The 25,658-nt window shown below is 38.1% G+C and overlaps 1 protein-coding gene across 1 annotated transcript in view; it reads left to right on the forward strand.

Annotated features, from left to right (window-relative positions):
* ESRRG (estrogen related receptor gamma) overlaps nucleotides 1–25,658 on the forward strand; it is a 372,309-nt gene that overhangs the window by 61,906 nt on the left and 284,745 nt on the right. The window lies entirely within an intron of this gene.

A 25,658-nucleotide genomic window follows, 5' to 3' on the forward strand; every position in this document is an offset into this window, starting at 1 on the left:
TTTTTTTATTAATACACATCTGCTTTTTTATTCCAACCTCCCTCTGAGATAAATCAAAGTCAGCCTTTGAAAGATTACTTGTGGAGTCCATATCTCACAACTATGTAGCTGAGGACTAAAAAAACCTATAATGTTGACTAATAAAACTATCTAGCTATACAAACCTTTAAAATCAGGAAATTGCCTGTCCACTTGTTTTTTTCTGCCACATATCTTAATTAGTTTCACAAATAACACTGCCTGTTTTCACTTTCCCATCTATTAATTAGCCTCATACTACTGTGAAGTGAGCAATGAGAAAATAGCCATTCTCTATTCCTTGTGTTATAATATGGGGTATTACCTTCATTCTGATCTGAGGACAAAGGAATATTCTTTATGCCATTTATGAAAGCATGGCTATCTAACATTCACTTATGGATTTTCTTTAACTCTTGTTAAGAAAGTATTTAATGTTCTGAACATACATGCACACATACACATATATACATATGCATTAACCAGCACAAAATTACTACATCTAGAATACTGAATGATGGCCTGCTCTAGTGTATTCTGCTATGACTAAACTAATATTAGGGGGAAAAAAAAATTTTTTTAGACACCAGAAGCTAATTTAAAAAAATAAAAAATCTCCTGTTCTTAATTAAAGTAGAAATATAGAGCTGAATTTGTTTTTCTCCTTTGGTCGAAAAGATGAAATAATAATGAAGATAGAAACATTACTTTGAGCACTGATCTCTATTTAAGGGCAACATCCAAATTTCCTTCTTTGAGTTAAATTTTAGTCTGCATAGCTAGCAGATTCATCCACATTACCATTGCCCCAGTAGTCTTAACGAGATGGGATAAGTTCTTTTCTGGTAAGGCATGCACATGAGTTCGCTAAATGAGTCCAGAGTTAACAGATTTCTAGTATCTAGAGCCCCAAGTACCTTGAAATTATATAACATCTTGAGGGTGCTGACCTTGAAATCAGACCTACGTTGTGAGAGGTAGTCTGTGTTCAGAACAAAGCAGTTTGGAGAGACTGGAAGAGTAGGGATTTTGGGTACAGCATCAAAGTGCAGGTAGCTAGCTACTACAAGACCCACCCTTCAGAAAAATGTGATCCTCTGTAGTCCTGAGTTTCTACAAGTCTAACTTATTAAGATAACAGTTATTCAACATCTCTCCAGTGAGTAAAAGTTCAGTTTGGGGAGCTGCTTATTGTTTCATCTTGATTAGGAAAAAATTATTGAGTTTTGGCTGGCATAGCTGATTTATCTTAATGTAGATAAAGTCTGTATGCTCATCTTCATGTTTAGATCATGCTTCCTGTTGTAATATCTGAGAATCTTTAACTATCTATCATGAGAGTTTTCAGTTCCTCATTGAACGAGGAATAATTAGAGGATTCAATATGTCAATTTTGTCTGATTAAAAAAAAAAGTGTCCTCTTCTCCTGTTGTTTGCCCAGTTTATTCTATGTATCCTCAAAGTTGGGTAAAAAGATAGGTCATTCAAAGAAGACTATGCAGTATAGTATGAAGGTTGTTCTTTCAGGTTCATAAAGCGATCTGATTTCATTTTGAGTTCCCAATTGATGTTTGTTTTTATTTAAAATGTCTGTAAGGGTAACTGTTCAGAATGTACTATCCAAGATAATAGCATTAACTGGCATGGCTGCAAAATCAATAATAGTAACAAAAATATACCTCTACTGATTAAGAGTGACATAAAATAAATTTGTTAACAAAAATGGATGTAGTCAACAGTTTAAACACGTGTCTTAAATACTGTAATGCAGTGCATAGGTCTTATTTTAACTTTTAGGTACTTGTTTAAAAGGAACTTTTGAAAATTTTAGTTGTTCCTTACCTTAAAAGACAAGCAGAAATAACTTACAAAGTGTTTTGCTCCCTTTCCTCACTAAAATAAACCTTATAGCAAAATTGTAGTAGATTTCATCCAGAGAAAGGAATTGAAAATGCTAATTCAGAAGCTATAAACTAGCTTTGAAGGACAGGTCTTTTTCATCTGGCTTCATGAGAAACAGCAGAGCAGAAATAAAAATAGATCATTGACCAAAAATATCCTTTTCCAGCTGGGTCATTTAAAGAACTGTATCATTTTTAAATCATACGTATAGCTGATTTGAAATCTGCGCCTCCAAACGGGGTCTAATGCCAAGGTCAAGTACTCTGGAGGGTTTTTTTTTGTTATTGTTTGCCTGCTTTGGAGTTTTTTGAAAACGAGAGTCCTTATACAAGATTATAGATAAAGTCTCACACAGAGACAGATCCTTCACGTATACACACTGTTTTTTCTCAAGCGAGGGCCACCCATTCACTCCAGCTACTTATTCTATTTTACTTTAGTTTAAAAGTTTGGCTGAGCTTTGCTTGTATCCCCAGTTTCTTGTGGCATTTTACAGGTGAGACATGTTTGGGAGACTACTAGAGACACACCAGACATTGCCTAAAATGTTTATTCATCCTTGCTCTTTACCTTAATAGATAGGCATGTATCGAAGCAGAGATATAACACAAAACTGAATATTGACAAGGAGATGCAAAAATATGAAGATTCTAGTACAAAACTTATCAGAGATAATGATACCTAAACACCTTAACCTCAAACTCATTAGTCTCACATATCTCAATCAATATGGATTCTCTCAGAAATCAATTTTCAGCAGCAAATATGATTGTTAAATAATTCACAAGTTACAGGCCTTCGGGCAAGAAGAGGTTAGAGAAGCAGAAGGAAAGTGGTGATCTCGACCTGAGATGTGATTTCAATTAAAAGAGGAGAGCATCTGTAAAACACAGTTTTATGTTCAAGGTGTCAAGCTGTTTAAAGAAAAGAGGATTATAAATGTAAATTACAGTCTTAAGCAGTATGGTATTTAAAACATTCTTATTTTTCATACGTTAGCAGAAAGAGTTGATTCAATTGATCAACAAGGCATGTGGCATTAAAAAATCCCAACTGGTATGACTATTATCAAATCTCAGTGAAAGAGAGAAGTGGATAAGAAAAAAAAACTTCATGGGATTTTCTGAAGTTCTTTAAATATTTCTGGCTAAAGACAGATAGAATTTACGCCTATGTTTTATATTTTTCTCATACCTACTTGCTTTCATACATGTGTTTTCATATTCACTATAGGTGAATAACAGTTATTAGCAGGAACATTATTTTAGGGAGATAAAGGGCATGCTGGGAGAAATCCTATTAGGCAATAAAGTTCTAGGAGTCCAGTTGTTTTCTTAGGGCCTTATCATGCCTACTACAGCACATGGAAAGATTTGTATTGATCTGCTGAATCTTGGATCTGGCCCTAATTGTGCTTGTATAAATTTGGAATTACATCACTGGAGTTAATGATATAATAACTGTATTAGATTAATGCAAATATTCATATTCAGACCCTGAATTCTTAGGATTTTAGTTTTGTTACAATGCCTGTAGATGCAAGTTGTAGTTTTAACACAATTTAAAAATCATAATTTAATTAAAAATATTTACTAACCTAATTATTTCTATACTAGGCATCTCTTTGAAGTAATTATAATGATACATTTTAATTTGATGTTATCTGTATTCTGCCAGGGATTTTTCAATGGGCATAATTTGGATAAATATCAAGCACTCCAAATGCATTTGAATTCGGCCCAGGTCAATAATGGTATTACTGTCTGAAGGCCCTGGATGGGCTTAGTCAGATGAGCTGTGGAGTTTATTCCACTTCTGATGGCACTTAGCTGCTCTGACGTCAGATACCAGCATAACAACTTATGCAGATGGAAGAATTGCACTGAAGAGGTGGCGCTGACAAGAAAAGAAATGAGCCTTTGCTCAATGATCTAACACTGCTATGCTTTGGAGTGAGCTGACTCAAAGCTCCTTGGTTTGGGGTTCCTGTAAACATAGAAAAACTAGAACAATATCCATGTTTTTAGTTTGTTTCCTTCCAAAGCGCTCTGTCCTTCATGGCTGGCTGGCAGTCTCACCTGCACAGTTTCAGTTACAACAAAATACAAAAAGAATGCCCTACACAGAAAATCTTTCTTTCTCCATAATTTAGAAATACCTGATGAGTTCACATCTCCAAGATTGTTCAAAACATGAAAAGAAATTATTTTAAGATGCTTCTACAATTTGTCTCTGTTCTTTAAAACTTCGTAAAACTTTCCTCTTTTAGGAGATGTATGAAAGGGGAAAGGAGCTCTGATTTTTCAGTTGTGGGTCATTAAGTGACTCATAATCACATCTGAAAGGCAGCACCTAATGATGGTGAGAAGAGGCTCAGTGGAGATGGTTTTGTTGTGCAGTGATAGGAGTAAGGATTTGATCTGTTTTGCTGTCTCAGCATGCTATGGAAAATAAATTTTTTGTTCATGAATAGCATTATGGTCTGAGTCCATGTCCCAAGATAGGAAATGAGGGGCAAGGGAGAGTGTTTATGCTTAATGCTGTGGAATTATAGCCTACCATATCAAAAGTGGTAATTTGAAGAATTTGGTCAAAAATGGGCTACAGTAAGCATAATAGGTATAATGTATGCTTGTGCTACTCTACTTTTCCAAATCTGGTTTTGTGTTGAATGAACTTTGTTTTTAAATATATGTTTTGAAATGTGAATCGTGGTGAACGTCAGTGAAATTTATTGTACTATTAAAATCCTATTGGGTCTTTGTTTATGAAATGTATTTTCCTGTATCTGAGGTTTAGGGAGGCTTGATAATGAGGCTGTGAAGATTCATAGCCCCTTTTCTGCAGCTTAATTTAGGCTCTATATCAAATATGTAAAATAACATTATATCTTTCTGCAGCCTGTGTGTGTGATATGTTTTTGTATTATTTTCCTGCCAATGTTATTTCTTTCACAAATGTAGAGCTGGAAAATGGTGACACGCTGACAAGCTTCGCTTTCTATTATTTTTGTAGGCTACAGAGAGTAAATCCAAATGATACTGTGGTCATTTTCTCATAAGTTTTATGAAGGTGAAATACGTTCATGGCCACATGTTCACAAAGATTGCATTATTCTTGATTTTAATTAACAGACAACTATCTGGGGAGATTTGTGAGAAACTATTTCAGAGGCCTATCCTTACCATAGCTGAGGTCTTTTACCTTCTAGTTTAAGAAACCTGAAGATAATCATCCCACTGGAAAGCACTACAGTGCCCCCACCCATATGCTAGTGACCTGGCAATAAGCTTCTGTTTTAGATGTGATGGATCTCATAGGATGGTGATCACACTGGAAAAGCACTGTTTGGATTTTCATGAGCTTGGTCCAATCTCATTCTTTATGTAGCAAGTTCACCAAGCACTTGCTCGTGATGGGCTCTGTGATCCATCAGATGTGGGTACGGTGGGATTGGTTCCTGGGCTATTTCAGTCTCCAGCTCAGTATCTCTCTTCCAAGGTTGTGTTATAGTGCATGACATAGGAAAATACCATATAGAGCTCTTGTCTGTGACTTAGGAATATTCTTCCAGTGCTGTCTTGTCTTGTAGAATGGATTATTTACATCTCGGTGTTCAAATCCTCCCTGAGATCCAGGTTTACAGAGAGCAGCACACATGTGACTCTGAACAATTGCTCTCAATTCTTCAAATATCCTTTTTATTAACTAGATTAAGTAGTTGTCTCTGGCCATACACAGAAGAGAGATTTTCAAAGGATGGAAATGTTGAAAGAATAAGGTAAAATGTTCCCTTTTCCTGAAGGCACATTCTTAAGTACAAGACAAGGGCATTGCTCCACATTTATGTCGGTGTAATTGAAATTAGAATCCTGCCCTAGCAGTCTGTATGAAAACTGATAAAGATCAATTTTGTTACCTCAATGAAAACTGAAATATCAGCAAATTGATCTCCTCTTGCTTACACTGATAGAAACCAAGAGTAATCCCACTGAAGGCTTTAGAATGACATATGTAAAAATCGTGTTCTCTGATCAAGCCCCAAAGTCTTTGGAAGAAAAGCTTTCATTTTCCAGTATGTTTTAGATTTGTAGGAGTGGTAAGGGAATGAAATGATCAGCTCTGTCTCTAAGATCTCTACTGACAATATGTCCCTGGTTTGTATCTTCTTTGCAGCAGTGCCTTTGAGTCCTACTTCTACCGTGTTCAAGACACTGTTTAGCCAGAGAAACAAATCTTTGGGGCCAGGTTTTCCTTTCAGATGTGTCCTGGGATGGCAAAAGAACAAAGCTCTATTAATTGTTGCTTATTCAAGATGCATAGCATGACATTATAATACTCAAACAATATTAATTAGACAAAACAATTGCAATAATTATCTTATAAAAAGTCAGGCAGGGTAATTTCTTTTAAAATGAGAATAACCTCTAGAGGAGATTCTGCTCAGTTTAGTTTTTGTTTTCTTAATTTTGAATGGATGTTTAAATTGAAATTACTGAGATATTAATGACCTCTGGGTTCAATTGAATTAAGACATTTAAATGAAGTTTACAGAATTTTTTAGGCACTTTGGTAAGGTCCTTGAAATTTAGAAAATGATTACAAATAACTTCAGGATGTTCCGTGTTTTGATTTCTTTAGATATGACATGTTTGACTGTGTCTATGGGAATCAATACAGTGGGTGCAAAACAGAAATGGCATTCCTACTCTTCAGTTTTATTTTCCTGAACAATCATGAAAGTTTTATCAAGACTCTATGTTTGGGCAATATTGCTCATGATGGGAACAGAAGGCAGCCATGCCAACAGCTAAACAATTCAAAAATCAAATAGATGTTTTTACCAGACACCACCATATTTATTTGTCAAAAATTAGGACTACAATTAGCAAGCCAAGGTTCTTCTTTGGATTTCGTGCTGTAGTTTATTGAAGACACCAGAGCTACTGCAAGATTAATTCAATAATAGGATGTAACTACACTGATCTTCCTCATGTCATTGTCCTAAGTCATTATAAAATGCAGCTAAAATTACAGGTCTAGAGTGCATACGAGCAAGAACAGGATCCATGCGTATTTCTTCTCATTCTAATAATGGATTAGTAGACCAAATTTTTTCTTTGAGAAAACCAAATGTATTTCAGTTTTCCTAAGATTCTTTTTTATTTATTATTTTTTTTAATTTATTGTTTAACTTTCCATGGAGTATTTGTAGCAAGAAGATGGATCATTGACAGAGAAAGCTAGAAGCTGATCTAATACTCTCCTATTCAAATTCATGAATAATTTTCACTTGTAAGAATTGACCACTGAAGTCCATAGCACTTCTTATGTGAGACAGATCACTCATGCAAATAAAGGCTTACAGGACCAGGATCTGTGATATGTTATTACAGAGTCATTTCCTGCTGCAGTCCTGGCTTGTTGGCTTCCTATTTGCTAATTTTATAGGTTCTATTTTTCTTCCAGAAAAGATTCTTACATCATTAATAATGGATCTTATTGTTGCTTTTAATTTTTGTGTTATCTCTAAAACAGCTTGAAGACGTATTCATTTCCTTAGAAGCATTTAAATTAAAAATGCTGGAATTTTTCAGTTATGCCCTCTATAATTTTGAAATAATTTTGGCATTTTTTCCCTTCTGGCAACTGAAATCTTTAACCTAATGGGACTCTGATTTACAGTGACACTACAGTCTTTTCAAAGGCAACATTATTATGTCACTGATACTGAAATGGTACAGTCAGAAATAAGCAGAAAGTGATTAAGGGACAAAGTTATTACAGTGGAGCAGACTTGACCCAGAAACTAAGGGCCACACTCTACTTGCTTTTCTTGAGCAAATAGTCCCATTGCATCTCATTCAGTCATGCAGCACTGGCATAAACCCAGAGAAAAAACTTTCAAGGAAGTCACTAGTGTAACTGAGATTAGAACCTAGCTGGGATAGAATTGTGTATGTATAAAAGAAGGAAGAAGAGATTATCCGAAATATTCATTTAATTTGAATATGTATAGGAAGAGAATGAAAGTGTTGGACCAAATTCTGCTTCCACTTACATTATTGCAGCCCCATGAAGTCTGTTGAGGGTAGAATTTGATCTGACATTAGCACAAACTAACTTTTACATTTGCCAGACTCTTATTTGCTCACAGCATGTGGCAAGCCAGAAATATAAATAAATCAAATCTGATTCTAGGAAGAACCCAGTAACCCTTTGAAACTTTCCTTCCTTGCATTATGAGAAAGAAAGGGGTAGAAAAAGGGGAGAGGATGGAGGGTTACATAAATGAGAGCAGGTGCGGTCGTGCAGAAGTAACTATTCAGCATATGTAAGTGCAGTTGGAAAATCATTGTCTTGCAGAGAATACTTGAAATTGGTCCCTAATGGCCTTGGTTTTTGTCATATGGTCTTGATTATCAGGCTAAAATTGCATTGCTGATGCCTTTAGTGTGAGCGAGATAGATGAATAATTATTACGTGCGCGGAATACCTTTCTGCAGGGAGGAACCAGGACATCTCCTGGTCACTGCAGCTACCATTACACTTTGCTGTCAAGAAAACTGCAAGTGGCCAATTCATCACTTTCTTATTGTTCTTAAAATATATGTTTATAATAGTAAATGCTCGTACCTGCACTAAGAATGGGCAATACGAAGCCTTGACATTGTGAGAAATAATTGCAGGACCCAGTTATTTATGGGATTAAGGGGATGCAAACCTTAAGTGTCTTATTTTATTTCCAAAGAACTTGCTTTGTTTTTGTGTTCATGCAACTATGTGACTGTATCAAGGAGACAAATAAGCTTCTAGTAGCTAAAATATGCACATTCAAGATACATCAAATTAGTTTAGAAATGATTTTTTTTCCCATCTTTTTTCTTTTTTTTTTCTCAGTTAAAAAAGGGCTTGCACTCTGCCTTACTTTCCTTTACCTTTGTCTCCATTACTCATTACCACTACAATAACAGAAATAGTAGTAATGAGGTTAACAAAATCTTATTGCTAGCACTAAGGATAAGTCTCTCCGGTATTGGAAAGATCACTCTGTCCATGTCGGCCCCTGCACAGAACGGGAAATGTGACTGCAAGGTTCACAACCACTCTAGGATCCATGACCACACTGCTCATTCATCACCCATATATTTACATTAAATCATGGCTGGATGTACTTGCCCTCTACATAGTCCTTTGCAGTACTGGCAATTAGTTATGGGATCCTCCAGTTCCTAAACAATATTCACTGAATTTCCTTGAAGCTACAAACAGAACACAATGGACTTGCTTCCTTCTGACATACCTTCAGAAGCATTGCATGTGCATTGCCTGTGCATTTCAGGACGAGATTTCCAGCATCTGCAGATTTTCTGATAAACTGCTTGATGCCACTTGCCATTAAAACCCTAATGAGGTGCCCCTCAACAGTTTTGATCAAATAATCAGACAACCACTCCAGCTGTTTGAGTCAACTAACTAATCTTTTTCTAGCTGCTTTAGTGATGACTCCCTGTTATGAACATGAATAGATGTATGTGTTTAGTTTAAGTATGAAGAAAGAAAAAGGTAATAAAAAAAATCACATTTAAAAGAATGGTTTTTTAACCATGTTTTAGTATCTCCCATTAAATTCTCTGAATGCTCTTCTTGCATGAGTAAATTAATCATTGTGAAACATTTCTCTTGAATTAATGTGTGTTTTTATACCAATTTTACAGATAGCTAAAGTCGAGCAGTGTATCTCTACACCAAATGCAAAACAAAATGTGTAGCTACATTGGGTTAAATATGATTCTGTGATCTATGTGATGACTGACCAAATTGACAGCTGGAGTTAAACCTGAAGAGGAGCCTGAAATGAAGCACAAGCTGCTAGTCTCAGCTCTGCGATATTCACTGCTCTTTTCTCTTGTTAGCAGCTATCTTAGGTTGTCCAACTCAAAGTACGAAGACTGTCTTTTCCTCCTGGAGTACCAAAAGTAACTAAAGAAAGCCAAGTGACCTGCTTAAAGTAAGTGCCAGGGAAGGATGTGAAAATTTGGAATTCACTCCCATATCCTAGGTACCGCTAATTATACGGGAAAGTATTCAGACAGTCTGCCACCCTTGCTTAGTTAAAGGCTTGCTGTACTTAAAAAGGAGGTGCCTGGCATCCAGTAGTAGTAAAAAAAAATAAAAATAAAATCATGGAGAAAGAGAACACAGGGGAAAGAGGACCTGACCCTTTGGGAGGGATGCTCCTTTAGACAGATGAGGAATGAGTCTGTTGTACAGTCTTGCTGCAGTTATTTTTATTGAAGGATTTTTTTTAATGCAGACTGCAAAGGTTTTCTTTGAGCATGGCTGTGAACTTTGTGTCACGGGCCCCTTTGTGTCACTGACTTTGAGCAAACTGTGCTCTCTGCAGAGCTTTCAGGAAGAGATGCTCTGAGTGTCCTCACACCCTCTGCCTCTATCCAGATATAGATATGAGCAGTTCATTCAAGTTAGGAAGAGTCCCAAAGAAACTCCAGAAATCCAAGCTCCAAGTAGTATAACTACACTAAACCATGAGCAGGCTTGCAGGAGGAGTTCTGTAGCATTTCAGCCCCACTTGTCATTAGTATGGTAGGCACTACTTGAGTGCAACCAAACCATTGACAAGGGGACTGATCTGAGATTTTTCAGAGATGAGATCTATCTATCTAAATATGATCCAGGTGATTTGAACCTCACCTATTGTGTCTCATTTGTTCCTGCTGATCCTGACTTACATTGGAGCAACATCTCCATTTTCTTGAAGTACCCTTTTAAAAGGCTTGGTCCGTTCAAATAGAGAACATCGGTCTTAACCTGGCACTGACAAAATCTTTTGCTACAGCTCACAAAGGTCCCAGACATCTTCTGCAACATCTTCTGTTGCCAAAAGTCATGTATTTTTTACCTATCTCTACTGCAGTCAGAGAGCTGCAGCAGGCTGTTGCTGAAGTCTATAACTCTGAAGGTGTGTAGAGTTACCTATCCACACATTTTGCTTCCTGATGAATGGTCTTTGATAAAATCAGACTTTCTGTTAAAAATTAATGGGGTTGTCTTGCTGTGGATAAACTTCTTACTGCATACCACAGGGTTGATATTATGTAAAAGGATACTATTGATACTAAGGAAAAAAATGGAGAGGGAGAGAAAATTTTGTAGTTTATCATGTCCTAAGGTTTTCTTTTAACTTTCTTTTCTAATTGAAAAACTGAATTGATCGAATCATTTGAGCCCTGATTTAGCTTTTAAAAAAAGAAGCAAAAGCTAAAAATGGCTCAGCAAGCAACTGAAATGCTATCGCAAGCTAGTGAGATCGATAAGGTAGAAAAAAAAAGGAAGAAGAAAAGTTTTTGAGTGACAGTGTAAAAATGGGAAATTTAAATACATCTATATTGTTGCATTTTGCTTCATTGTGTATTGCATAAAATACACTTCGCCAGTATGTTTCCATGCAATCCAGAAGGTGATTTATTAGTAACGCTGAATTTGTGTTTATGTTCCAGACTGTGAACTACACTTATAGCAGTATTTCTGTATTAAGATATTAATACTAGAAGTGCTACCTAAGCTTAACTTTACCGATATAAGTCAAAATGTAGTTTATGGTGCTATAAATAGTAACACTGATATTGACACTTTCAGCAGCATCTAAATCCCTGGAAAGCTGTTTCTGATACTAAATGAAAATGCAGGGAGCTGGCAGTGTATTTATACATTCCAGGGAGCACAAATATCATTTTCAATATTGAGGTTCCTTTGTCCTTTATGCTGAAGATTATTTCAATATTTATTGATATAGTTAAATATCTCAATTTAAAGAGCAGTGTTTACATGAATTATTACATGCAAGTTGTTTTTTTATAATACTTGCCTTATGCATAAAAATATTAAACAAGTGCAGTGATCATTGTTGGTCAGGACTGATCATTGATGATGGGCTTTGACTTTATTCCTTGCTTGGCTTTTTGGAGTCCTCTAGATTCTTACTGCTACCAGTGAGAATTTAAGGTATTTCAAGATTTAGCCTAGTATTATCTCTCTAAACATCATCTTTCAGGAGTTAGAAAAATACACATCTGTTGAATTATAAATCTTTTTTTCCTCATTCAATTTTTTTCTAGAGGTCTTATCACATCTGTGAAACATCTGGTAATAGCAACCAGGACTCTTGACATTTCAAACCCTCTTTTAATTGAAGGGTTGGTGATATGGAGCGCTATCAAAGTATTGTCTTTCCTCCTGCAAGACACGTGTCAGACTGTTTTATGTGTAACTTCCTGTATATTATTCAAAAGAAAAGATGTGGATGGTCCTATCACCAAAACCTGATATTGGCCATGCTGAAAGTGTTAGCAAAGTTGATTCAAATTTCCATATTTTCAGTTTGGAAGAACATCTGAGAGCTTAGATCCTTTTAAAAAAATTGTGATTGACCATGCTTCATTTTATGTAGTAGCTCAAAGTGCTCATTCACTTTGTGGTTTGGAGTCATAGGTTTTATTTTCCATACTTCTAGAGGATCACTGCTCAGGAATGGACAAGTTTATGCCCCATCTTATTTTCCTCATTTCTAATTTGATTGCTTCCTTTATATTAACATTTTGTATTGCTGCTTACTTGGTTTCTTGAGATGTCCCCCAAAGTATGAACTGTTTTCTCTAAGGTGAGTATGTCTGCTACATGTATATGAGATGCATGGGTACACAAGTCAAACTGACTGTATGATTTTCTCAAACGAGTTTTGGTTCTTAGTGTATTTATTCTCTGGAGATGAGCTAGAACTGAAGGATCTGAATGTCCCATGTTGGTGTGAGAAGTGTAGACCCCTTTGAGGCTAAGAAGAGTTAGAGGATCCTCTCTCTGTAGCTCTTGGGTTTGACTTTCAACCTTCTGTCAGAAGTGTATTTTATCTGAGGAACCACGGGGATGGTTCATGTGAGCAAGAGAGTGAAGGTGGCCATGGGCACCGAGCTTAGGAACTAGTTGTGAAAGAAGGCCTGGAGCATATACGATTTTTTCAATACTGTGGTTGTGCCCAAGTTCCTGGAGTCTCACTGAATCATAACTGGTGCACTGTCTCATTTTCTTTTCCCAGAAAATTTAAATCTTTCTTCTTTTTAAGGAGTTTTAAAGGAATGGTAGATATGGATCAGTTTTATCAAATGTCTTTTGGGAGTTTGACAGCTGACACAGTAAGGAGAAGCTAGAGTGAATGCTCTTTTTCCGAAGTCTGGGTGAAAACAACAGCAGAACCATCGGCGCTTGCTTTTTTTTCATAGTTTCTAGCTGTTGATTTATAAGACTCTACTTCACTCCTTTATATTCTTAAAATAACTTCTCACTTTGATTCACTAGAGCCCATGTTTAATGTCTCTTGCCTAATGTAAGTTGTGGCTTTCTCAAGCTTTTCCCCAAAAAGATGACTATAGGGTAGTAGATAGTCTATTTTTGGACACCAGTCAGTATACTTTATGCTTTGTTGGAACAGTATGTAACAATGAATTGAAAGAGAGTTTGTATTTTTGTAGTTCTGTGCCTTTATCCATCTAGGAAATAACAGATTATTATATTAAAACATGCTCTGAGAAACCACTGGTTTTAGAACATTGCCTTTCTATTTTACATTTCATTTAAAATTACTTTTAAAGCTGTTTCATATTGTATTCATGAAACATTCAAGCAAATACTCTCATGACAAGGCAAACATCTTCCAGAAAGGTTAGGAGTATGTTCTTGGGATTATATGAGATTTAGTTATTCTTTCTTTTTTTTCCCCTTTGCTCTTTACCCCCCTGTTTAATTAGATAACTTCTCCTCCTTTTTCTTTTAGAATTCTTTACATTAATTTCTGTAGGAATTTATGAACTCTAGTTTTATTTACACTTTAAAAATGCATGCATATGTAGATTCATGACCATGTGATTAGTGTAAGGGAGATAGGGAAGGAACATTAAACTAAGAAAGCTAGAGAAAAAGATGTAGTTCTACCATATGCAACAACTGTGTCATTGCTCCATTATTTGTTTGTTGGAATAATGGACAAATGGGAAAAACTCCCGTTGATTTCAGTGGGAACAGAAGTTAACTCAAAATGAGCAGCTTTTCTCCATGTAAAATATTTGGAGGACTCAGGTGTTAATTTGCAAAGAAAGATCAACACAGATGGGAAAAGTTATAGCATGTGGAAAAATAGCTGGTTGAAATGCCGATCCACACAGTAAGGACCTAATCTGCTTGATGCCACATACTGACTTCAGTAAAAGTCAGGGCCCTTGAATGAATCCGGGCTACATGGTAGCAAAAAAATCTAGATAAAGGCAGAGTGAAGTGTCTCACTGGTGTGAAATCATATGTACATAGAACCTTCCCCATACAGATTTATACATAAGTTTTCTTAGAGTAAAATGTTCGTAAAAGAAAAACAGCATCCAGGAAGACAGAGCATCCAAGGCAACCCATCTGCAGTCTTATCATATGATAGACTCGGACAAATCTAAAGCTGCCAATACAACTGCTCAAGAAGTATGCCAAGGGAGCAGATGCTACCTCTGCAAGGATATTTTCTAAAGTTTGGCACTCAGGATCTTGTGATTACCATCCAGAGACAAAGAGGTGAGAAAGAGAAGAGGAATGATGTTGTCTTGGCACCTTGCAGTGTCAGCTTCTCTTTCACATTCACCTGAATTATGTCTTTTCTAATTCTTTTTTCTTCCTTTAAAAGAGTGATCTGGTGCGGGAGTTAAAAAATGAAGCAGATATGATGAAAATAGAATACTGTAAAACTTGATACAACCTTTGAAATATTTATTCAAAGACAAATTCATGAACACATTTAGATTTATGATGCATAATCATGTTTTGGTTAGCAAAAGGCCCACAGAGGTGCTGGATGAATCTGTGAGATCAGAAGGCAGAGGGTAGCTGTGAACTTACTGGAATGGAAGATTGTTATTATTTTTAGAGAGCAGCCTGAAAGAGATGCCACTTATTGCCATTCCAGTAGCACTGCTTTGTTCTGAGGGCTGGGGTGTCCATCCAGGATACTGCCAGGATCAGGCCACTGCAAGGAGCCATTCCTGCATGGCCAAAGTCTTGTGAGTGGTGGAGTGAGGACAGAGAGCAGAGAGGGCTGCTGTGGGGCTACAGCCAGCACCTGGCCTGGCAAGTTGGTGTTATTACTCTGTCCCCAAAACAAATAAAGATCAGGGTTGTTGTTTTTTTTTTTTTCTGCTGCAGAGTGGTTTAAATACTTCTTTGTTTTCTTTCTCTCTGTACTGCTGAGCATAAAAGGGGTAAGGTGGGATGTAGCGTTCAGGTGCTCAGCCTGTCCCGTGTCATTCAGTATCCACAGACAACCTCTGCAAAACCTTCTATATTCTGTGTTCATCCAAGGAAATGCAAACATAGTCAGCCTGAAACAGGCTCTATTTCCAAAGGTTTATAGTTTCTTCCAGGCTCCTGCTGCTAAATAATATTCTGGTAATTTTGTTTAACATGAGAAAATGCTCTTCAAGGCTCTAACACTGCAATGGAGTTAGAGAGTTTTCTTCCCAGATTTCAGGAGACAAGGCCATGTTCAGAGCCTTTCCTAAACTTATCCGGCTTCTGACCCAACTGTGCCTTTAGTCAAGACCTGCAAGCAGAACAACTAGGAAGCGGCATCTTTTATTTGTTATGAGCTGTGTTTTTGGGCTGGAACTTGGGGAGAAGGAGGTGTGCTAAGACAGCATTTCTGACGCTGGTCCCTGCTGAGTGGTGACCGCCCCGTGCTCTCCTGTCCTGCTGAGAGCTCTGTCACCACATGCTGCTCATGCACGAGCCAGCCCCGTGTAGTCACACAGCGGCACTGTGCCCTTCCCTGCTGCTGGACGTTGCAAAGGTCACCCAAAATGATCCAAGGGCATTGTTTTCCTGGCATGAGCAGTGTGAGAGGGGACCTTTAGTTGAATGCAGTACTTTTTTGTTCTGCCAAGGTTCCCCTCCCTATTGCAGCTGCTGCAGACTAGTGCTGTAATCTCAGTGCTTTCTTCTGTGCAGCAGCCTGAATGTGTCCTAATGTTTCCCGAACCCTCACCCAGACCCCTGTGCTTTCTTTCTGTATTATGAAGCGTGGGTCCTGTGACGGAGCGTTTGGTTTCACCATGTCCCTGCCTGATGGTATCAGCTCCAGCTAGTTGTCTACAAAGGGGAAGATTTTGTACTGGTTTTGGCCCTGTCTGTTTGACTGAACTAGCCACTGTGGTAGCAAGATCTTAAGCAGAAATCCCCAGTAAGTGAATCTTATTTGCTCGGATGGAAATAGAACAGCCAAGGCAGATCATCTTGTCATGTTGTTTTTATGTGTCCCTGAGTCGAAAGTCATTTTTAAAATGTGAGTGATGCAATTTCTTGCATCTTTCATTTAATATGCTGCTTAGTAAACAGTGTTTTAGATTAGTATATTTGTAATTTAAATGAAGACAATACATCAAGTCAAGTCAGAAAAGAAGGAAGAAGTTTAAGGAATGATTGATGCCTCTTTCAGCATTATGCCCTCTTTACAAAAAAAAAAAGGAAAAGAAAGAAAAGAAGAAAAAAGCATAAGGAAAGGGAAGAGGTGGGCTTATTGAGGATCTACTGGGGTAAACGAGACAAACTATTGTTCATGGGCAGAAGCACGCTATTTTTAAAACCACAGTCAGCTCTGATAGCTGAATCTGTTTTCTTCAAGCGCACTAATAAATTCTGCCTAATTCATTTTTTATTCTCTCTTGGGGTCTGCTTGCAGATTTGCCTCAACAAAGGAAGCATCATGTTACTTCTTTTAAATAATTGATGGCTCTTGGTCCAAGCCAGCTTGAAGGAAATTCAAAAATAGGTACTGATTGAGTAAATACCCTGCCTCTCCCGGCCCCAGCTCTTATTTATTTTTGCCGTCTGGGTGACTGGCAGTTGATGATGATGTCATCGAAGCTTTGGGTACACCCTGCACTTAGAGCTCTGATTTCATTTATGTATTTATTTGTATTTAACATTGTTAATTATAAAGTGTCTGATGCAGCTAAGAGCTCTTCATAAATCATTGCTGCTGTTTTGCTGTAACAACGGCCAGACCTGGGCTTCAGCAGCCAGTGGGAGAACTGGGACCACTGGAAGATGGCTCATGTGAGAAACTGCTACTGCTCTGAGACTTTATTTGTAAGATCTTTGGACATCTTGTCTGCAATGTCATGTAGGTAAATTATTCTTGAATATAAGCGGGACTGAGCAACCTGATCAAGCTGTAGGTGTGCCTGTTCATTGCAGGGGAGCTGAACTAGATAAACTTTGAGGGTCTCTTCTAACTCAAACTATTCTACGTTTCTATTAAATGTGTAGAAGAATAATGATACTTTTTTGTTTTCCAAGCAGATAAAAGCTACAGCTTCTCTCAATTAAAAAATTGTAATGCCTAAAATCAGTACTCACCCAATAAATAGCATAAGGTCTTTTTGACCTTGCAACGTTGTGAGGGCATGGATGCTATTCAGCTGAACTACTCTAATGTCCAATGCTTTGGGGAAACTGTCAAGTATTTCCTCTAATGCCAAGCCTTTGTTACCCACGCTCACATGGTGATCCTCACAGAGTCTGAGCAGTTTGAGTGCCTGCAGCCATAATGGGATCAGATCAGAGCTTCCTGGGAAGGAGAGGAAAGCACCAAAATAACATGTCCACATTGGTAGGTGTGGGTAGATGGAGCGGGCTGAGCGTGATCTGGTTCTGGTCTGGGAGCTGTGCAGCTCTTCGGTGTGATGCTGCCGTCAAGCTGCAACTCCTGCTGTGTGTTACGAGTAGCGTGAGATCGAGAAGCACAGGATGAAGATGGATCTGTCAGGAGCGCGCCGTGCATTTTGCATATTTATCGTCCTCTTTCAGCTCTTGTAAAGTGAACGTTGTCTTCAGTAAAGTAAGCGCTGTAATGGCAGATAATCTGATTTTCAGAGAAAGCTTGCTTTGAAAAATGGAGGGATGGAGCCAGGTCTGTGCATTTCCTTTTCTGCCATTCAGAAATCAGCCTCTGCAGTCTGTATTGAGAAAACTGTAGTGTTTAGGAGGGCAAGGTGGAGCAATTTGATTATTTTCTGAAGCCTTTCAATCTAGACAGCAAGAGTGCAATGCAAGAGTGAAACAAACTTTCAAAATATGCCAGCCAATATGAGGCGAGGAAATGCATGTTTGGGGGTCTAGAAAGCATCCTGAACAAAGTAGTCCTCTGAGTAGCATTGCAGATGTGTAAAAGGTTTATCAAGTGAACATGAATACAAGATGCAGTTAGTTGCATGCCATGCGTAGGGGACAGTGACCACAGAAGAATAACTGCATTTGCATTTTGGTGCATGTGACGGTGTTGTTTAGAAACTTCCCTTAGAGATTGTTCAAATTATCTGTCAAAAGCTCAGGTAAAAGTTTAATTTGATGATGGAAGAAGCTTAAAAGCAGGACACTAGCTCACTTAGCGTGTTAATGCAGTCTTTTTCCATAGAGAGAAACCAAAGACTTGCTGAAGGCATAGCATGCTAAGGTATATCTATTAGTGTGTGCTTAACTCTGTTGCCTGGGAGCTTTTATTAAATGCAATGGCCAGGAAAATTGACCTCACTTTTTTCTTTGAGGGTTGGATCCTGACTCATATCACGTAGATGTATAAAGCTGGCAACTTACTTATTTATCAGTGAAAAAAGCACTTAGTTTAAGGAAAAAAAAAAAAAAGAGAGATAGAAAGAAAAGTAGTATCACTGGGGTTTGAAATATAAACCGCATCACAGGATATGTGTACATTATTCGGTGTAACAGGGACCCTTTTGTCCATGGATATAATGTCATATTACAAATTGCATGCCACAGAATACCCCTGGTTTTTCTGATGGCTGGGCTCTCTGGTTATAAAGTGCTACTGCAAGCATTCTGTTTAGAAAAGGGAGTAAAAGCCTCTCCAGGGTACATAGAAAATGCCGATCCTGAATGTAAAAATGGACACATTTTAATTCTTAAGTTATTAATTATTACAATTAATTGTAATTATTTTATTACTACTCCAAACCCTTGGGTCAAATTGCACACTAAAATCAGTAAGAAATTTGCTGAAGAATCTCTTGATTTGGTGTGTCTCATTGTATTGGATATTGGATATTATCAGTTGCACTAAAGAGACCAACTGCTCTCATGCCATCAAATTACAGGATATATTTGGGTTGCAGGCAAAACTCCATTTCTTTCAGTGTCATCAGATATAACCATAAATTCAAAGCACAAAGGGAAGGGGAAAAAATCCCTTCACCCACGAAGATGTAAATTAAAAGTTGTCCCACGCTAAAAAGCATAATTCTAAATGAACCTTACATATGTTCAGCGTATACACTGCACACACGCGATTGAAAGGGGATGGAAGTGCTTTGGGATCAGACCTGATACTGAGGGATTTTCAGTGGGAAATGTTGGACTCCCCTCACAACCCTACCTTCCGCCTCTCTCTCCTCGAGTAACCAGAAGAATCTTTTCCTTCTGAGCATACAGCTTGCAGTATACATAAAAGCAGAGTTTGCTTTGATCCTGACAGCGAAACGTTTATTTTAAACTGGGACTGGGCTGCTGTCCAGCAAGGCTCTCTCCTTTGCACCGCGCCCCAGCTCCGCACTCGGCAGCAGCGAGGAGCAGGGAAGGGCCGGATGGGTCCTGGCGAGCTCCCTCCACCTCCCGCTCCCCTCATTCTCCCTTCTCCTCCGGTTTTGAAATTCAAATTGAATGCAATTTTCAGCTCATTTGAGCCAGAATATACTCTTGCTGAGCTTCAGTGGCTCTTAAATTCAAGCTAGCAGGAGAAAACAGATATCATCTGTCACTGAGGGTGGGAAAGAGTGTCCTCCCCACGTTTTATTCATGGGAGGCAGGGTTGGACAGACTAATTCAAGTCTTTCTGACTAATCGCTTGCTGGCAAACTAATCAGCTAATCGATGCGACTGGTTTCTTGTAGTTTGGTCTCTTTTGGCAGCTTTTTTTGTATTTCTCCACCCTATTTAGTATTTATACTTGATGTCCTAGAAGTGCCCTCGAGTCTCTGAATGCCTGTGTTCGGTTTCTGACTGTACCTTCTATTGTCTCCTCTAAAGACAATATGATAGAAAAAACAAAAATCAGAGAGTTGTCGGAGGAGAGGGGAAGGGAGAGGGATTTTCAAAGAAGGCTTAAAAAATAGAAAGAGGCAAAGGAAGAAATGTGTGTTAAATGCATTGGTTGTTGTTACGTCAGCTGTTTTAGGACCTTGTACGTCTATGGGCTACATTCTATATAAAACCTGTTTTATATTAATACACGCACAAATAACTCATGGGTCACCTCAAGGGAGGGGGGAGTGCTGCTCAAAAGTAAAGAAATTCAACTCCCTATTTTTCCATAGTGTGGTTTTTTTTGTTTTTTTTTGTTATTTTGTTTCGTTTACTTACCATGGTTTTTGAAACAAAGAAGAATCTCACAAAGAGGACTGGATCCCACTTTCATTGAACTCATTTAGAAACTCCTTCGTTTGGTGAAAATTGGACTGGTTTGGAGACTGGCAAACTACTTTCAAAGGGAAATGTTGCAAGAAACAGCAATTTGGTGAGTGCAAGGGCAAACCTAAAGTACAATCTGTGCTAGTAGAGAAAATAGGTTACTTAATCTAACAGCATGATAGCATTTTAATGCTGCTCTGAGCAACATCAGCTTGTTACTGGCAAAAATCCACAACCTGAATTTTTGTTGTAGCAAAATCTACATGCGGTAGAGGATGTTAGAAATACATGGGACATCTGCAAATGGTGAGAACATGTTAAAAGTCAGACTGGCTGTAATATCAAACACCCTGCTGGTCCCTCAATTGTTTTATGTGTTTCAAAGCCTCAATACATTGCTAAACCTGGATTATAGATGGAAACCTGGCATTCTGCAGCTTTGTTGGTAACAGTTCTTTGTTCCTTGCACTGGACAAGGGTTTTGCACAGTTAGAGCCCAATACTGTGAACAGTTTTGCCTTTAAGCATAACGATGTCAACCAGGGAAAGCATGCTGCAATTCCATCATTACCTTATCTGATGACTGAAGATTTTTTTCTGCTAGTATGTTCCCTTCTTCCTTCATCCATGCATGTAAGTAGTGTAGCTTGATGGCATAGCAAATTATTCAGCAAAATAAAAGTGCTTAATAACCTTCTGTGCTGCACAAATGAACTGATATGTTTTGCGACAATATTTAGCTGTGGCTTCAGGCACCATAAGTTCTTCTACTTCAGAGTGTTATAATCCCTAAAAAGTAGATACTTTTTCAACATGAGATAATTCAAAGCAATAACTTCAACCTATGCAATCAGTTGGCCAATTTGCAGTAGCTCAAGATAGATATCTTACACAGAAGACAGCACACTGCTATTGCATAAGTTGGATGTTTTATTATTGCAGGCAAAACACAGGTGGGAAAGATGAAGGGCATCGTCTGTGTGTACTAGGAGCAGTCTAAGTTCACTTGTGGAACTGGGCTCCTCCACTACATGGGCAGCATGTATGGACCCGTGTCTGGATCATAGTGCAGAATAGGAAGGTGGCAACAGGAATTTATTCCAGTGATTCTTATGGTCTTAAATGTGAGCTTTGATGTATTTACAGTTTCTGAAGCAGGGTATTTTGGAATCCCAATTTTAATTAGGCAATTAAATTCAGTTTAAGCCCTGTTTCAGGTACCTCAGTGCCTCTCTGAATCATCCCCTTTGTCTCCAGCGGCTCGGTTAGACATTGACACTGACCTGCAAAGCTGGTACTACAAGTCCTTATGAAGAAATCTGATATTCCAATGGAAGTTATGATGATGTATGTAAATCAGCTGCCACATCCACACTGTCACCTCTTCAGCTGAAAAAGGAGGGCAAATCATTTCGTTGGTAGCTGCTGAAACCGTCAGCTGCACTGTCATTAATACTCTACCCTCTTTCCTGGAAACTCAATATGTCAACTACCTGATGTACCCTTCCTCTTCCAAGAATACATCTCTCCATTTCTTCAAATTCTTCTTGAGCCGGGACCTCCCATATGTCAGTTTATTGTTCTTCCTCTGGCCCATTAGTTTTCTCTGCCATTCTTTTTTCATTGCCTCATGGTTTTTTTTAGAGTTTTATTATGTGCTAATGACTAGAGAATCCGAGCTCCTTCCAGGAGTATATTAAGTGATATGTCTGACCGCTGTTACACCTTTTATTTTTCCTCTTCTTTCCTATGGGCTGTGATATCTACACTTACACTGTTAAGACCATGGTTACTCTTGGCACTGCCCCACTTGGACTTTGGTCTGGGAGCTGTTTCCCAAGGAACTTCCCAGATACTTACTTTTTTTGTGTGATATCTGTGCAATGATTCTTTGTGCAGCATCATTTCCCCAAAACAGATCTTCCTGACCTTTCTCCCTAGATACTGTTCATGAACTTTCTTATTCTTCACCCTCAACTCTATCTAGTGGCTTGACCCTGATAGTCCCTGAGTTCTTCTGTCACTGGCCTATAATTTATACTTCAGGGGCCATGTGGCAGCTGGAACTCTTGAAAATAAACTTTATGATGGGATTTGTAGAATAAAAGGTATGTGGGTAGCTCTGAAAGTAATGTCTCCTATTTATTTCCATGAAAACTGCAACAGATACAAAAAGAACAATAGCACTATTTGATAGAGCAAATTCTCAGCTACAAAACACTGCTTCTCAACATAGTCACCACCATTAGCTATGCATTTTCACCAGCAATGAACAAGAAGCTGCATGCCATGCTTGCAAAAATCTGCACTATCTACTGCTGAAACACACCACCCTTCATCCACTGTTTGGTTTCCATAAACATTCAGCATATGTCAATGAATGTCAATGGGAGCAATTTTTTTCTGCATGTAGAAATTCTATGACACACATTTGCTCCATATGCACTTCCATGTCAGATGCCATTTTGTCAGACTGCTCTTCTGCTGCCATGTGTTGCATGGCAACAAAATGGCTTGGAATATTGGCAGGAAGGTTCAACTTCTGCTACCATACCACCATCTGCATCTGATGTCGTGGGACAACATAATAAAATAGCATGCATTATTTTCAGAACAGACCTTGTGTTTTGCTTTGCAGCAGCACTAGATCTATGCAAATCCAGTGAAATTATGAGTGTCTGATAGCTTTGAGCGTTTATTGAAGCTGTTGATCACAATGTTATTCATGGTTGTAATTCCCCTCTCCCAGAATGTGCCGTCCTTTAAGCCTATGACCATCTTTCTTGGTCTGTTCTTGATCAGTATGGAACTTTTCTTTGCAGAAAACATGCTTCTTTGCATTCCTTCACTCAAATTTCTATCGTCTGTATGGCTTCACAGTCATTGCTTTTTTTCTTCCCTTACACATGGATTTGCACTTTTCTCTCATTGAGATGAAGAAAAGGATTTTACTTAGTTTAGAAGTAGCTGGGGTAAATAAATTGTTCATTTTCTGATTGTCCTTAATGATTTTCCCAAGTAGAGAAGGCCGTTGTGACTTCTTTTCTCAAAAGAAGTCTGCTATGTCAATATGAAGGATACCCTTTTGCTGTGAGCCTACCAAGCACAATGAATTAGTAATACTTATTTTCTGTCTTTCATCACATGTGTTATTATGGAAGGGAGGCTCAAAAGAAATTCACTTTACAGTTATATTCATGTTCATGTTGATCATTATGAGCCTTTCTGTTTTATTTTTCTTTCCTATTACTGCTGCAAATTCCACTGGCAGGCTGGTGAAATTTTTCACCTGTTTTCCATCTGCATGTATTGAGTCCCCCTTGTAGCAAGGTACAAAGGTACAGGGATGGCATTGTAGCTTGTATGACATAGTGACTGTGTCCTAGGCATGGTACCCATTAAATGCTGTGGCGTCTTTGGCCCTTCTCCTTCACCAGGCTTAGGTGTTTTGATCATATTCTGTATTCTGTTTCCTATGCACCCTTGTGAGAACACATCTGGCAATAAAGTCATTGCACCGCTATTCTGAACAATCAGTTGCTGAGATGGTTGCTAACTGCATGTCACTTGTCTTTTGCCTTAGTCTTCTACTCCAGTGTGTTCATTCCAGGCTTCTGATACTGATTCTGAAATTTTCAGCCAAGCAAAACTCTTGATCATTTCAATGGACATTGGCATAAAAGGGATTTTCACTTAAATTAGGTCCTGTGCCACTTTTTGTTGCAGCACATATTCATGTATGACTGTCTATGTTATTAAAGAGTGGTAGTTGCACAGTTTTGTGTGTGAGCAGACTACTAGGGACTTATTAAAGACAGAGATTTCCAAGTGAGAATGAAATGGCTTGACTGCAAGTCACGAAACTCCTAAAATTGTCACCTTAAACTATGAAAAAATATGTCTATGTGTATTTTGCATATGTAGATGTGTATCCATAGAGAAAGACATGTATTTCATGATATCTCCTAAATAGCAAATTACTTGTTGCTGTTCAGAGGTCACTGAGTGACCTGGAATTCCTGTTTGGTTTATAGCACACTCAGTAGAGAACACAGTTTCAAATGAATACATAACTGCCAACCAGATTGTGAGCATTTGTGGTATCGAATGTATAAACAGTTATTTTTGCATTTTAATTTCTTATCTACCTTAAATATTACATATATTCATTGTTCTGATTGGTTGTTATTTGTTATCATTCCCTCTGTTGTTTTTTTTATTATTTTATTTTATTTTATTTTTACAGTGCTAAGAGAAATTTAGTTGTATAAGATGTGAACTATTCTCTTTGAAATTATCTTTCAAACTGCTATTGACTGTAAAAGGATTAGTGGTCATGTTAGAGAGCCTGAGAAAGCGGTCTAAGAGCACACACAGCTTCTGATTTCTAGACAACAATCCTCCCAAAGTCAACCCTTTGCCCGAGTCAAATTTCTTTCCATCCTGGTACAAACCAGACTGGGACAACAAATTGTATCAACAAAGAAGCATGACATTAGCCTTGCCTATATTTTCAACAGCCTTTGTATTGCCATGGCAACAATAGTTTTAATTATGGAGAGCCAAAATGATAACTTGTATATCAGATGGGGCTCAGTTTTCCCTGTGGACAGAACTCTGATTAGGCATTGGAGAAAAGCTTTGTATCTTGGTTTTCCTCCCAGGCTGGATTTTATTATCTGCTTTAACAGACAGCTGTTTTGCTCACAGTGTGAACTCAGAGGGGCTGAGGCAGGCTGAAGGGCTGCTGGACCCTGGCCTTTCAGCAGATGAACTGAGCCTCCTGCTCTGGGGCAGACTACTAGGGTGCTGGTTGGGGTGTTTAAGACCCGTCGTATCAGTGAAGGACTGCTTTTGGCTTCCCTTTGAACTGATGGAGATCTGTGTATTTGGAAAAGCCTCGTGTGAAGTGATGTCTAATAATCAGCCTTGACAATGTTCAAGATTGTGCTTGAGGGACAAACAAGAAGTTCCACTTCAGTGGTAGACATGAAAAATTGCAGAGCAGCTCCACATCCAAATCCAGCTGTAAGGTGGGAAATAAATATGTCTGCATGTGTGTGTGGTAGGAAGCACATAAAAGTGGCTGTCTTCACTACCAGAAAGGTATTGTAACAAAAAATGTGTGTGTTACTCAGGTAACTTGTTTTAAGAGAGAAAAAAAAAATGTTTGATGTAAATCAGGATATTTTCTGTTATTCTTTTTTTTT

The sequence above is a fragment of the Meleagris gallopavo genome, chromosome 2, assembly GCF_000146605.3.
Source record: "Meleagris gallopavo isolate NT-WF06-2002-E0010 breed Aviagen turkey brand Nicholas breeding stock chromosome 2, Turkey_5.1, whole genome shotgun sequence".
Lineage (NCBI taxonomy): Eukaryota > Metazoa > Chordata > Aves > Galliformes > Phasianidae > Meleagris > Meleagris gallopavo.